Source organism: Mesocricetus auratus, unplaced genomic scaffold (genome assembly GCF_017639785.1).
Source record: "Mesocricetus auratus isolate SY011 unplaced genomic scaffold, BCM_Maur_2.0 Super-Scaffold_100033, whole genome shotgun sequence".
Classification (NCBI taxonomy): domain Eukaryota; kingdom Metazoa; phylum Chordata; class Mammalia; order Rodentia; family Cricetidae; genus Mesocricetus; species Mesocricetus auratus.
In genome coordinates this window covers 13,186,649-13,201,002 of record NW_024429213.1, presented here as the reverse complement: position 1 = coordinate 13,201,002, position 14,354 = coordinate 13,186,649, and the positions used below count along the sequence as shown (strand labels likewise).

Below are 14,354 nucleotides of genomic sequence, written 5' to 3'. Positions count from 1 at the left end.
TAGAAGACTGAAGGAGGAGTACCAAAAGTTTCAGGGCGCCAGAGAGATGGCTCAGTGTTTAAAAGCACTGGCTGCTTTTCCAGATGCCCATGTTTGAGGTCTGTGACTGTAGCTCCGCCTTCCTCTGGTCTTCTCAGGCAGCAGGCATACAAGTAGCACACAGCCATGTGTGCTCACAAAACACACATTCACATCAAATAAAAACTTACATTTTTTAAATTTCAGGCCAACCTGGGAAAGTTATCAAGATCCTCTCTCAAAATTAAAGGTGAGAACAGGGCTAGAGATATAGCTTAGTGATAGCATGTTTGCCTGGATCTGGGGTCAATTCCCAGCACAACAACAACAAAAAAAGAGGTTTGTGGTGCTAGGTTGGTGGTACAGGTCTGTAATTCCAGCCTTCAAGAGGCCAAGGGAGGAGAATTGTGAGTTGCAGATCCCCCTGGGCTACAGAGTGAATTCCATAGTGAAATCCTGTCTCAAAAAAAAAGGGTTGAATGCCAGGTGGTGGTGGTAAATTCCAGGTCAACCTGGTCTACAAAGCTAGTTCCAGGACAGCCTCCAAAGCCACAGAGAGACCCTGTCTGGAGAAACCCCAAAATAAGAATAAAAATAACAGGGTTGAGGATGTGGCTTAGTGACTCAGTGATAGGGCACTGGCCTTGACAGTACTAGGCTGTGCGCTTGATTACCAGCACTGGAAAATAAAGATGCGAGTGAATGCTACCTATTAGTATATGGACCATGCAGGCCCTTCCCTGCCCATCCAGGAAATGACCATGGTTGGAGTCAATTCCAGGTGTTTCATCTTAGATACTTCCATGTGTGTTCGTGAGCATATGCAGGCATGCAGTCTGGGTTACCACATCTGGCTCTCCTTTGCTTGTCTTGTAAAGGGCACCTCACTCTGCAAGTACTCACAGGGCCAATGTTTGCATTGTACTTAGTGGCCACCCTGGGTTCAGTAAGAACCTACCCATCACTCATATCACTCAGCAATAGTTATTGGTTATGAATGGCCTTTTTGTTGTTCTTTTTTATCCTTTTTGTTGTTCTTTTATAGATAGTCTCTTTATGTAGCTGCCCAAGATGGTCTTAGCCTGAGACTGATTCTTCCTGTCTCTGCTTTCTGAGTGCTGGAATTACAGGGTATGTCCCCATACCTGTGTTATAAGTGGATATTTATAAGATTTTCCCACTCATGCTTCTCTTAATTGTTAGGCTTTTCTGAAAACTAATTCTAAAACGTGTCTGCATTATATGCCACATGTGGAGGTGCCCGTGGAGACCAGAAGAAGGCATCAAATCCTTTGGAGGTAGAGTTGCAGGCAGTTGTGCCTGGCACAGGTGCTGGGATCTGAACTTGGGTTCTCTTGAAGAGCAGCAGGCACTCTTAGTCACTGAGACACAAACCGTTTGCCTTTACAAGGTTTCATCACTCCCATCAGCCTTGTGACCACTGCTTTGTGCACTTAGGTTACTGTCAGGCGTATAAGTAAAATGATTGCGTGTATTAGTACGGATTCTTCCAATAAACAGAACCGATATATGACTTAGTTAAAGGAACTAAGTCATGTTCTAGAAACTGAGAGGTCCCATAGTAAGCCACCTGGAAGCTATGAGAGCCAGGGGGACAATTACGGAAGTTCAGTTGAGCGTAAGAGAACACACCCCAGCTCCAGCCCTCCAGCAGAAAGAGCAAATCCCCCTTCCTCTGCCTTTTGCTCTGTTCTGACCCTCAGTGGGTTGCATGAAGCCCATTCACAAGATGGAGGGCCACCTGTATTGCTCAGTCCAGGCACTCAGTAGACTTCATGGGACACACCCAGAAATAATGTTTAACTGGGGCACCTGACATCCCAGCCAACCCAACACATAAAATTATCCAGCAAAGCTCACCTGTGATGGTTTGAATAAAGATGGGCCCCCATAGCCTGGCATGGTCATGCACCCCTTTAATCCCAGCACTCGGGAGGCAGAGGCAGGCAGATCTCTCTGAATTCAAGACCAACTGTCACACAGAGAAACCTGTCTTGGAAAACAAAACAAAACAAAACAAAACAAAACAGTTGTCAAGGTCATAGTGTTTCTTCACAGCACTAGAACAGAGTAAGACACACCCCTTGTTAACTTGGCACTCATATGCATTTCATTAAACCATGCTAATCAGCAAGTTGAGGGTTAGGCAAGTATTCACCTAAGCTGACACAGCTATGCTGCAAACAGTCGAGAGGGTGCTGGGTGAAGTGCTGGAGCCGTGCCGACCTTCCCTCTCGACATCCCACAACTTAAATAAGGTCAGCACTACTTAAATACTGATGGGGCTCAGGAGCTCAAGGTCATCCTTGGCTATTTAGTGATTTTTGAGTCAACCTAGCTTGTATGAGACCCTGTCTCAAACACGAAAATAAGCAAGTGTAAACATTTTTTGAGACAAGATCTCACTGTGTAGTCCTGCTGGCTTGGAACTTGCTAAGTCAACTATGCTGGTTTCAAAGTCACAGAGATCCACCTGCCTCTGCATCCTGAGCTTCTGAAAAACTATTTTTTAGATTTGTTTATGTGTATGACACATGTCTGTATGTATACAACATGCATGCCTGGTGCCCATGCAGGTCAGAAGGAGGTGTCAGATCCCCCTGGAACTGGAGTTATGAATGACTGTGAGCCAGCGTGTGGGTGCTGGGAACTGAACCCGGGTACTCTGGATGAGTAGTCAGCGCACCTTAGGAACTTTCTTTTCCTTCCACCTCCCCACCCCTTGCTCAGTGGTCTGCAGAGTCACTTGGTAGTCTGCATTAAGGAGCTGTTGACCAGTCCTCAGTGACTGGCTAAGCACTCTAGTATTTAGTGGGGGACTGCTGGGTGGGAACAAAGGGTACCAGCACACCCTCAGGCCACTCTGCCCCCTCTGGTTGAGCAGCAGTAAACTCAGGTACTGGTACAGTCCATTCAGCCCTAAATTCCTCCTTGGTCACAGTCTTCTCCGCAGCAGCCTGCTTGTCCTTCTCAATGCCCTCTGGGTCTCTGTAGTTCAAGCATAACCTCCCATGGGTGCTCACGCATGCCCAGTACTTCCCAGGCCATTGTCCACATCACAGCTACCTAGTGAGCTCCCTTGTTGTTGCATGGAATGGCCATGTCCAGGTGTCACAGAGGAGAGTCTGTGTTACACAGAGCAATGGTGGGCAGTTGACATAGGATGCCTCTGAGGGGCTGGGGTCAGTCCTGGGATCAGTCACCACTAGAAGGCTCCCTTGAAGGCTGCTTGGATCTGGTTAGCGAAGGTCCAAGGCATGAAGCAGCCAGCAATTGGAGTAACTCCAGTGGCAGCAGCAAACTTCAGCATGGCTCGCTGGCCAGAGTTCCTGGAGAAGATGACACTGACATCAGCAGTGTTCCCAATGGCAGCAATAGCCCGAGCTGCAAGCAACACCTTCTCCCAGGGATTATCAGTAAATAGCTCTCTTTTCCTTTTATAGATGTACTGCTCCGTCTGAAAGTCAAGGTTGCTGCTACCACGTGGGTTCCTGCAGCAAGGAATGTGCTGACATCCTTCATCTGCAGGACATCAAGGACCCTGGACACTGTAAGTGTCTCTTTAAGTTACCATGGGAATCAAGAACAATGCCATCATAAATTTAATGAAAAAAAAAGAATAATGACCTATGGACCTGTCCCAGGGCAGAGTAGAAAAGTAAAAAAAAAAAAGGGGGGGCGTGTCTACGTGTGTTCTTTGTCCATTTCTCTTTTGAAGTTTTTACATTTTAATGTGTGCGCACACACGGGTAGAGGCTAGAGGACATGCTCAGTGGTTAGCTCCAGAAGTACTTTTCATACCAGCGGGTGCTGGTCCTGTCTGCTCTTCCCCATTACTGGGGTCACAAGAGTGCTTTGTGCCACAGTGGCCTTTTTAACATGGACTCTGGGGATAGAACTCGGGTCCTCATGCTTGCAAGACAAGCACTACTCTGAGTGGGCATCTCCCCAGCATCCTTTGCACATTTCTACTTTGGTTGCTTTTTTTTCTGGCGTTGAGTTTCTAGAATTGTCTATATATTCTGGATATAAATGCCTCACCAGATATGATTTGCAGATACTTTCTTCCATTCTGTGGATTGTCTTTCTATTACAGAGTATATTTCTATCCCACAAAGGGTGCTTGCTGTTTCTTTTATTTTTTTCCAAGACACTGTTTCTCTACATTACTCTGGCTGTCCTGTGAACTCACTGTATAGACCAGGTTGGCCTTGAACTCAGAGATCCTTCCAAGTGCTGGGATTAAAGGTGTGTGCCATCATGCCTGGCACCATTTCTTTTTTTATTTTTTTAGTTTTAGTTTTGTTTTTTCAAGACAGAGTTTCTCTTTGTAACTTCGGAGTCTGTCCTGGAACTCGCTCTGTAGACCAGGCTGGCCTTAATTCACAGAGATCTGCCTGCCTCTACCTCTCAGTGCTGGGACTAAAGGTGTGCGCCTCAACACCTGGCTCCACCACCATTTTTTTAAAAATGTATTTATTGCCAGGTGGAGGTGGCACACACCTTTAGTCTCAGCACTTGAGAGGCAGAGGCAGGTGAATCTGAGTTTGAGGCCAGCCTGGTGTACAGAGCGAGTTCTAGGACATCCAGAGCTACACAGACAGACCTTGTCTTGAAAAACCACTATGTGTGTGTGTGTGTATACATGTGTATATATATGTGTGTGTGTGTATTTGTTATTATAGTGTGTATGATAATGGGGCACATATGACACAGTGACTGTGCGGAGGTCAGAGGACAGCTTTATGGAGTCAGTTCTCTCTACCTTTACAGAGGTTCTGGGGATATACACCCCATCATCAGGACTGTACAGCTGTTTCCCAGCTGAACCATTTTGCCAGTCAGAGAGTACATGCCCTTAAGTCAAAGCAGGATCTGGGGACACCTCGAGGAAAGACATTTGAGCTGTGTATTATGCTACAGGTCTGTAATCTCAGTATTTGGTAGGTAGAGGGGCGGAAGCTCACGTGTTCATCGAAATAGGTTTTAAGGCCAGTCAAGGCTACAAAAGATCTTGTCTCAGGCACAGACACAGAGTCGGGGGAGAAGAGGAAGAGGAGAAGGAGAGAGAGGCTGGATGACATTGAAAACATACAGTCTTTGTAGGTGAGTTTCCTGTCTATAAACTGGGCCATCCCAAGGGCCAGTTAAGAGATTGTGTGAGCCGGGCAGTGGTGGTACGCATCTTTAATCCCAGCACTTGGGAGGCAGAGGCAGGCGGATCTCTGTGAGTCTGGGGTCAGCCTGGTCTTCAAAGAAAGTTCCAGGACAGTCTCCAAACCTACAGAGAAACCTGTCTCAAAACCGGAAAAAAAAGAGATTCTGTGAAAAGGGCCTCTGTTGGCTCGGTGGTCTTCCCTACACAAATAACACAGAGTCACAGCAGAGTGCCCGCAGGTGAGAAGGCTCTTTCTCTTACCATTACCAGAAAAGATGAGGTCGGGAACTTATACCGAGAGCCATCATTTCCTTCCTTCCTCCATCCTGACCATCTTTAAGATTGCACGAGGCCGAGTGGTGGCGCACGCCTTCAATCCCAGCACTCAGGAGCAGGTGGAGGCAGAGGCAAGCAGATCTCTGTGAGTTCGAGGACAACCTCTACCGAGCAAGTTCCAAGACAAGCTTCAAAGCTACACAGAGAAACCCTGTCTCAAAAAACAAACAAAAGAATGCGCATCGGGGCTGGAGACATGGCTCAGCAGTTAAGAGCACCAGCTGCTCTTCCATTTGATTTCTATGGTTTGATTCCCAGTATCCATGTGGTGTCTGTAATTCCAGTCCCAGGAGGACCTGATCACCTTTTCGGGCCTCTGGCACCTGGTACCAGGCATTAAGTACACATGTGGCACACAAACATACATGCAAGCAAAATACCAATACACATAAATTTGAAACTATGGTGTTTTTTTTTTTTTAGTTTTTAAAGAGCTTTAGAAGCTCTTAGGAAAGCCACAGAGAAACCCTGTCAAAAAAAAAAAAAGCTCTTAAGAAGAGGCTACACCCATTTGGGTGGGGCATTCGCCTAGCATGTACTCCAATAAAAAAGCCACAGATTTTTGTTTTCGTGGTTGGTGCTTTATGGTCCAAGACAGAACCTGCACTTGTAGACCTCACATCCTTAAACAACAGTAGGAGAAGGAAAGCTCTCAGGACAAAGGCGTTCTTAGGAGAGATTACAAGGTTCATGGGTTACTTTTTCTATCAGATGGGCCAAAAGTATATCAAGTGTTCCCCTCCAAAGATCAATAACTTTCCAAAGGAAGCAAAGTTCTCATGTCTGCTTTAGAACAATTGTCAGCCGTCTCTTCGGAGAACTTGGTAGTGACTGTAGGGAGTGGTAGAAGTTCTCCCTTAGCACTGAGCACTGAGAGGCAGGGCGAGCCTAATCTTAGCCCTGCTACTGTACTGCAGTTACTGTGTGCCTCAGGACCTAGGCCTTGCTCCCTGTGGACTGTTTTCTCCTTCCTCTTGCATACTAGAAAGTGTTGAGACCAGCAATCTCAAATGACACCCAGTGCATTGGCTGAGGCTGAGGCCGTAGATTCTGTGGCAAAGAAGGCCTACTGAATCTTAACAGGGGAAGGCCGGGAGGCCACTTGGCTCCTGCTTCCTCTTGCTCATCAAGGGCAAGAATTTGTCTTTCCTCATAGAATCAAAGTCATCTTATTTGTCTTTGAAAAAGTCACCGTGTCCAGGGAGTGGTGGTGCCTACTTTTAATCCCAGCACTTGGGAGGCAGAGGCACGAGGATCTCTGTAAATTCAAGGCCAGCCTGGTGTGCAGAGGGAGTTCTAGGACAGCTAGGGCTATACATTAGAAACCCTGTCTCAAAAGAGCAAAAAAAAAAAAAAAGTAAGAAAGAAGGGTCATTGTGATTATGTTCAAGGGAGACATGGGACAAGAGCGAGCATAGGGGTCCATTTCTGGAACCCTGTGCCATTTTCCTGCTCCAGTTTCATTACTGATGTCACGCTGGATGATCTTGAACAGATTCCTAGGCCTCTTGGTGTCTCTGCTTCTCCAGTTGGTCAATGAAGGAACCAGGCAAGGTCATGAATATAGCTCATATGCTGCTGGGGCCAAGTGACTCAAGGACAGAAAAGTAAAGTGCGCTCTTGGGAGCTTGAGGGATGAGGGGGCCTGGCAGAGAAAGCAAGCTGAGTCTCCCTTTCCCAGGGAGCAAGGGCTGCCCATCCAGGTTCCTGCCCTGAGTTCAACTGCCTGGAAATCCTACCGTGCTTGCACTGGAGGAAAAAGTGGCCTTCCTGTCTCCCTGTCTAAGCTTTTGCTGCCACCTGCAGGCCGAGCCCCATATCACCCGCCACCATCTTGTCCATTCTGCAAGCAAACCCAGTGCATAGGCAACTCCCATACAGCTGCTCAAGGGGATCTTGAACTCTTCCTGGAAACAAGTGATGCTGCTGACTCAGCTCCCAACTAGCTGGGGCATCAGGTGTGCACCACCATGCCTGACTTCTTCCTGTTTAAACAGTATGTGTTGACAATCTATTGTGTGCGCAGAGTGGTGCCAGATGGTACAGGGAAAACATCAGAAAGCTCTTTCTCTCCCAGTTAGTGATTGGGGGAGGGTGGGAAGTGGCAGGCGCAAGAGGAAGATGGATGGACTGCTGATCCTGGGATTTACAGGGCGCTTCGTCCCCCGCTCCTTCCAGCTTCTGATGGCGGCCAGCCTCTCCTGGTCTGTGGCTTAGCTATTGCCGCCTCTGCCTCCACGATCACACACTGCCTTCTCCTCCCGGTGTGTCTTCTAGTGTTCTGTCTGCATCACCCCGCCTTCCTCTTAGACGGACACTCTGGTGGCTGGAGCGATGACTCAGTTCTTTTTGTTTGTTTGTTTGTTTTTTTTCGAGACAGGGTTTCTCTGTGGCTTTGGAGGCTGTTCTGGAACTCGCTTGGTAGTCCAGGCTGGTCTCAAATTTACAGAGATCCACCTGCCTCTGCCTCCCGAGTGCTGGGATTAAAGGCGTGCGCCACCAATGCCCGGCGATGGCTCAGTTCTTAAGGGAATTGGCTGCTCTTCAAAGGACCTAAGTTCACTTCCCAGCACCCACATGGCAGCTCCCAGTTGTCTATATGTCCATTCCAGGGGATCCAGTGCCCTCTTCTGACCTCTGGGCATGTGTGTAGCATACTACGCGGTGTACACACATACAGGGAGGCAAACGCTTATACACATAAAATAAAAATGCATTTTAAAATAAAAAAGAGAGAACACTGTAGGGACTACTCTGAATCCCAGTGCTAGAGTGATCGCCCCAGACACATGCATAATAAAACAAAAAGGATAATTATGATTCCTTTTAGGACCCATCCAGATGATAGTTGCAGATGTTGAACTTTGAAAAAAATTAATGTGTATGAATGTTTTGCCTACATGTATATCTGTATACTACATGAATATCTGGTACCTGTAGAAGCCAGAAGGAGACTGAGGTAGGAGGGCCACGAATTGGAAGCCAGCATGTGATATATAGAGAGAATTCTAAATTAGATAGTGTGGATCACAGAGACTCTATTTTAAAAATGAAACAAAATACCTCTTTAAAGGGTACATTGTGCACTTTAGATACTCTACAGGGATCATGGATGAGGACAGGGAGCATGCCTAGTGTATGTTCAATTCCTTGCATTGCCAAAAATTCACTTTTCATTAATGTATGATTTGCACATGTTTATCATGACACTATCAATGTGCTGTTCAGCTATGAAGAAGAATGAAATGGGATACTATTCTGCCCAAAAGAGGAAGTCACATCATTTGCAGCAAAATGCATGGAACTGGAGGCCATTGTGCCAGGTAATGAAAGGTAAGTAGCACATGTTCTTTCTCATATGTGAAAGCTTGAGTTAACACATGCTTGATTTGAAAATTTATATTAATATGAACATGGCTCCATTGTTTGGGGTGGGTTATTTGTTTTTTACATGGAGAGGTCTCGTTGTGTAGCTCTGGTTGGCCTGGAACTCACTGTGTAGATTAGGTTGGTCTGAAACTCACAAAGATTGACCTGTCTCTGCCTCCCAAGTGCTGGGATTAAAGAAACACACTACCATGTCTGGCCACCATATGGCCCGGTTGTGATGTGGGAATCTAAGCCATTAATACTATCATTCATAGCTTTACATGGTTTTTTTTTTTTTTTTTGGTTTTTCGAGACAGGGTTTCTCTGTGGCTTTGGAGGCTGTCCTGGAACTCGCTCTGGCTGGTCTTGAACTCACAGAGATCCACCTGCCTCTGCCTCCCAGTGCTGGGACTAAAGGCGTGCACCATCACCGCCCAGCTAGATGTATTTTTTTAGTGTGTTAAATTTTTCATCCTTTATCCCTTGTATCAGCAGATTAAATGGGTGATATTTCTCCAACTACTGATTTAGAGATATTAAGAAGCACAGAAGTAAGTTTCACAGAATAATATTCAGTAATCTCTTTAAGTGCAATTTTAATCCTTATTATAAGCTAAATAGAACAATAATTTAATGTGATAAACTAAATACACACAAAGCCTGCATATCCTTAACTATGAAAATGGTTTGCACAGCCACACAAAGGTTTAGTCAACTACACATTTTCACAATGAGAGTACTTACATTTATGTCATATAACACCACCCAGAATACCTGTCCTGACATCAGGTTTATAAGCTTTGCCATCCCTACTACTGAAAACATTTATTTTTAGAGACTTTATTGTTACCAAGGAAGATGAGGTCCACTAACACTTAACAAGTAGTAGTTTCTTTTAAAAGAAAGTATTCTTTAGAAAATATTAAAATAAATGATCTATTAAGACAGATAAAGATTCTTACAAGAACTTAGTTCCTTAAAAGAAACACAAACCAGTTATTTCTCTTTTATAACTTCTCCTTCCACTGTCACAAAAACTTGAAATACATAAAGCACAAGCCTCAACTTTCACAAAGTCAAAACGATATTTAGATTTCATACTATGCAGCCATGGTATATAGCTTGGACTACACAAGTCTACCTAAATACTATTTTACCTTTTTCAGATGGAACTACACAGTTGGTAATATTTTAAGTTAGTAGTCATTAAAGCCCAGCAAAGAATTAAATACAGTCAGATAAAACGCAAGCAATGAAAGGTTTAAGTTATAAAGCTAAAACTGAAGACCTCTTTCATTGCATACCTAGCTATCATGATATTACTGTAGACAAATTATAATGTATGATTTCCAAACAAAATATCAAAATTTCAGATATTACAAACCATGTCAAGACCCATAGTTGGCTTCGTCGAAGGCTTTTCTAGCCCGTTTCAATTTTTCATTCATAGTAAGTCTTTAACTCTAGCAAACTTCCTTGGGTCCTTTTGAATCAGGAAGACAATATCTTCAACTTGCACTCGACCCTGTCTTGCAATGGACATTGCCTTGTGAGTCATTTCAGTAATGAACTCTATGATGCCTTGTGAGTCATTTCAGTAATGAACTCTATGACAAGGTCTTCAAGAGTGTCCACTGATTCAGTGTAAGGATTCTGGTCTTCCCCAAACCCATACATTATACATTGCAATTCTTTGGAGAAAAGCCTCTTCGTTTTTCCTCTGTCCACCTTCTGCTCCTCCTCCAATTTCTTCATTTTCCTCCTCAAAGGTGGGGGGCTTCCTCCTCGTCTGCCATCCTAGCTGCCTGCTAGCCTTCTTTAGATGTATTTGTAATTATGCATATGTGCATGATAGGTAGGTATGGACACATGTGCCATGATGCATATGGGATGGTCAGAGGTCAACTCTGTGGAGTGGTTTCTCCCCTTCCACATTTAAGTGCATTCTGGAAATAGAACTCAGGTTATCAGGCTTGCACAGTGAGCATTTTGACTTACTGTGCCATTTTACCCGCCTTACCATTCAGAATGCTAAGTTGAGATACTGTTCACTAGTCATATGCAGGCGGAACAGTTAGGTAAGGTCAGGCGGCAAATAAAGCTCTGAGTGTCAAGGCAGTATGAAGTAGCTGGGGTTTATGGGAGAGACACTTGCCATACACAGCATGAGGAGGATGGGGTGATTTCTGAACCCCTGGGTGGAATTAGAAAAGCATGTGCCCACACTCCTCTCTTGAGTTTTCCATGCTTGCAGAGAGATCAGCTGATAAAGATGGAGAAAGAACCAGAGACAGTCAGGGTAACTGCAGAGTCCCGTGCTCTCGAGAAGGAAGGCCACCCAGCAGTGGACTCACTCAGGCATCATGGAGAGCCCATGACCTGTCCAGAGGGGCAGCCATGCTACATAGAGACCATTGTCATTGTCCATTTGCAGATAGCTAGAAGCCAAGCAGAAGCCACTGAAATCTAATAGACTATTTACTATCTTATGGCACCAGAGACTGAATTTAGGGTCTCAAGCTTGCTAGCCAGTGGGAAAACTTCCCTTTTTTGTGAGACAGAGTTTCTTTCTATAGCCCTGGCTGTCCTGGAACTCACTCTATAGACCATGCTGGCCTTGAACTCACAGAGCTCCATCTGCTTCTGCCTCCTGAGTGCTGGGATTAAAGGCACGCACCACCATGCCCAGCAAAGAATTTTTCTTAGGGTCTTTTATTTTATTTTTATTTATTTATTTATTTATTTATTTGGTTTTTTGAGGCAGGGTTTCTCTGTGGCTTTGGAGGCTGTCCTGTAGCTAGCCCTTGTAGACCAGGCTGACCTCGAAATCACAGAGATCCTCTTGCCTCTGCCTCGAGAGTGCTGGGACTAAAGGTGTGAGCCACCAATGCCTGGCAGTCTTTTATTTTTAATGTGTCTAGGTGATTGCCTGCATGTGTATGTGTGGACTACGTGTGTTCCTGGTGTCTACAGAGCCTGCTTCTGCCTCCCAAGTGCTAGGATTAAAGGCATATGCCAGCATACCCACTGACCTTGAATTCTTGATTCATCTGCCTCCGCCTCTAAAGTGCTGTGATTACAGCCATGTGTCACCCTGCCTGTTTTGAGAATATGTTTAATAATTAGCCAGTAGTAAGTACTTTTCTCTTTTCTTTTTTTCCAGAGACAGACAGGGTCTTGCTATGTATTTCTGGCTAGCCTGGAATTCACTATGTAGACCAGGCTGACATGCATCTGTCTTCCAAATGCCACCATGCCAACTGTTTTTTTTTCTTTTATACTGGGTCTTTCTTTGTATTCTAGGCTAGACTTGAACTCAAAATCCTTGTACCTCAGCCTCCCAAGTGCTGTATTGCAAGCATGCAACACCCCCCCTACCTCTCCATGTTTTTTAATATTTTTATTTCATGTGCATTGGTGTTTTGCCTGCATGTATGTCAGTGTGAGAGTGTTGGACTTGGAGTTAGACAGTTGTGAGCTGCCATGTGGTTACTGAGAATTGAACCTGAGACCTCTGGATGAGCAGCCAGTGCTCTTAACCGCTGAGCCACCTCTCCAGCCCCATCTATTTATTTGTTTGTTTGTTTGTTTGTTTGTTTTAAGATGGCGTCCTACAGACTCCTGGGCCTAGGGCTGACCCTACCGCCCCTGGTGCCTCTGGCTGGCAGCTACTGTCACCATGAGCTCATAGAAGCTCGCCAGGGAACCTCTGCTTGGCCTTGAATTGGCAGGATTTTGGTAGGGTGGGAACAAACAGATCTGTGAGTTCCCATCACCACCCTGAGATTACGTACTTCGAACTCTTCCTAGGTACCAAGATTTTCTGGCACTCTAAGTGGCTACGTCCTCCGGCTCATGTTCCTATTGGCTGCTGGTTCTGCACCTGCGCAGAGACTCTAGGGTTGGCAGTCCGTGTTTCCGATCCAGAACTTCCGTTGCTGTTGGTGAAAGTAGGTTCGAATCATGTCTAACAAAGTCCAAATTGCAGCCCTGTTAAGAAGCTGGCATTACTGGCTTGTACTAAGGTTTGGTACAAAGTGCATCCGGTAATCATTTTCAGTCTCTTAGACCTGTGCCGTTTCATTTTGAATTGAATTTCAGACACACCGTTCTCAACAATGTTAAGAAAACTCTCAGACTGGACATGGTAGGTCCTGGTTTTTTGTTTGTTTTGTTTTTACGAGGGGGGTCAGGACAGGGTTTCTTTTTATAGCCTTGGGTGTCCTGGAACTCACTCTGTAGACCAGGCTGGTTTCGAACTCACAGAGATCCGCCTGCCTCTGCCTCCCGAGTGATGGGTGTAGGGAAAAGGAGCCAGTCAAAGAAACACACCCTGAGCAGAGCCAAAGAAACACACTTTGGCCCTGCAACCAGAACCAAAAAAGGCACCCTGACCCTGAAACCAGTGCCAAAGAAACACACTTTGTCCCTGGAATCAGAGTCAGTGAAAGAAATGCACCCTGGCCCGAAAACTAGAGCCAAAAGGCTAAAAAGGACCAGAGAAAGAAACACACTTTGGCCCTGCAACCAGAACCAAATGTGACCCTAAAGCTGTGCAGAAACTAACCAATTCCTGAGCAGGAGATCTAGCCATCCTAAGCCCAGGGATTGAAATCTGACCAGTCCCTACCCTGAAAAACTCGGCCCCTAAGAAGCCCTATAGAAACCCTGTGTGTGTTCAGCTTCTGACTGTTCCGGCTGCACAGCTGTCCTCTGCCACCCTGGCAGAAGGCAGCCACTCTCCTGGATTCTTCCCTCCCAACAAATCTCTTGAATGAGGTTTGGATGAGATCTTCTTTCGCTGCAGCAGAGATGACCCAGAGCAGAGTGGAGCAGGGCTGTAACACTTTTTGCCCAGGGAAACCTTCCCCTGGCTAAGCAAAGGGAGTGTAACAACTTCTCCGGGAAACCGACTCCTGCAGGAGCAGAGCTGATCCACTGGGGAAGCCTCTCCCTGAAGCAGGACTGTAAGCTGCTATGCTTACTGTGACCTGTGGTAGTCCTTGGCTCCTCATTGCCAGAATACCTTTCTATCCGAGCTGTGATACTCAGTATTCTGTGACTCCCGAGTGCCATAATCCATCCCTGTCCCTCCTATCTGATCTGTCGAAATGCTTATAATGGGATTAAAGGCGAGTACCACCACTGCCAGGCAGAGGACAACTTTTGAGAGTTGAGTCGGTTTTTTCCTTTCACTGAGATCAAACTCAGGTCCGGCTTGCATGGCAAACATTTTTGCCAGGTCCACTCCACTTGCCGAAATTATTTGTTCATTTTATGAGTGTAGATGTTTTGGCTGCTGAATATCTGCTGCCTCAGAAGGCCACAAGAAGGCATTGAATCCCCTGGGCCTGGAGTTACAGACAGTGTGAGCCAACATGTGGTTTCTGGGAATCGAACCCAGGTCCTCTGGAAGAGCAGCCATTGCTGTTAACCATTGAACCATTTCTCT

The 14,354-nt window shown here is 45.7% G+C and overlaps 1 long non-coding RNA gene across 1 annotated transcript in view; it reads left to right on the top strand.

The window, feature by feature from the left end:
- The window catches only part of LOC121135265, a 90,564-nt gene extending 77,479 nt beyond the window's left edge, over nucleotides 1–13,085 (top strand). Inside the window, exons 4-6 of the long non-coding RNA XR_005872459.1 lie at nucleotides 3,483–3,589; nucleotides 8,762–8,866; nucleotides 12,713–13,085. This is a non-coding gene — a long non-coding RNA (uncharacterized LOC121135265). The remainder of the gene's footprint in view (nucleotides 1–3,482; nucleotides 3,590–8,761; nucleotides 8,867–12,712) is intronic.
- Nucleotides 13,086–14,354: the final 1,269 nt, after the last annotated feature.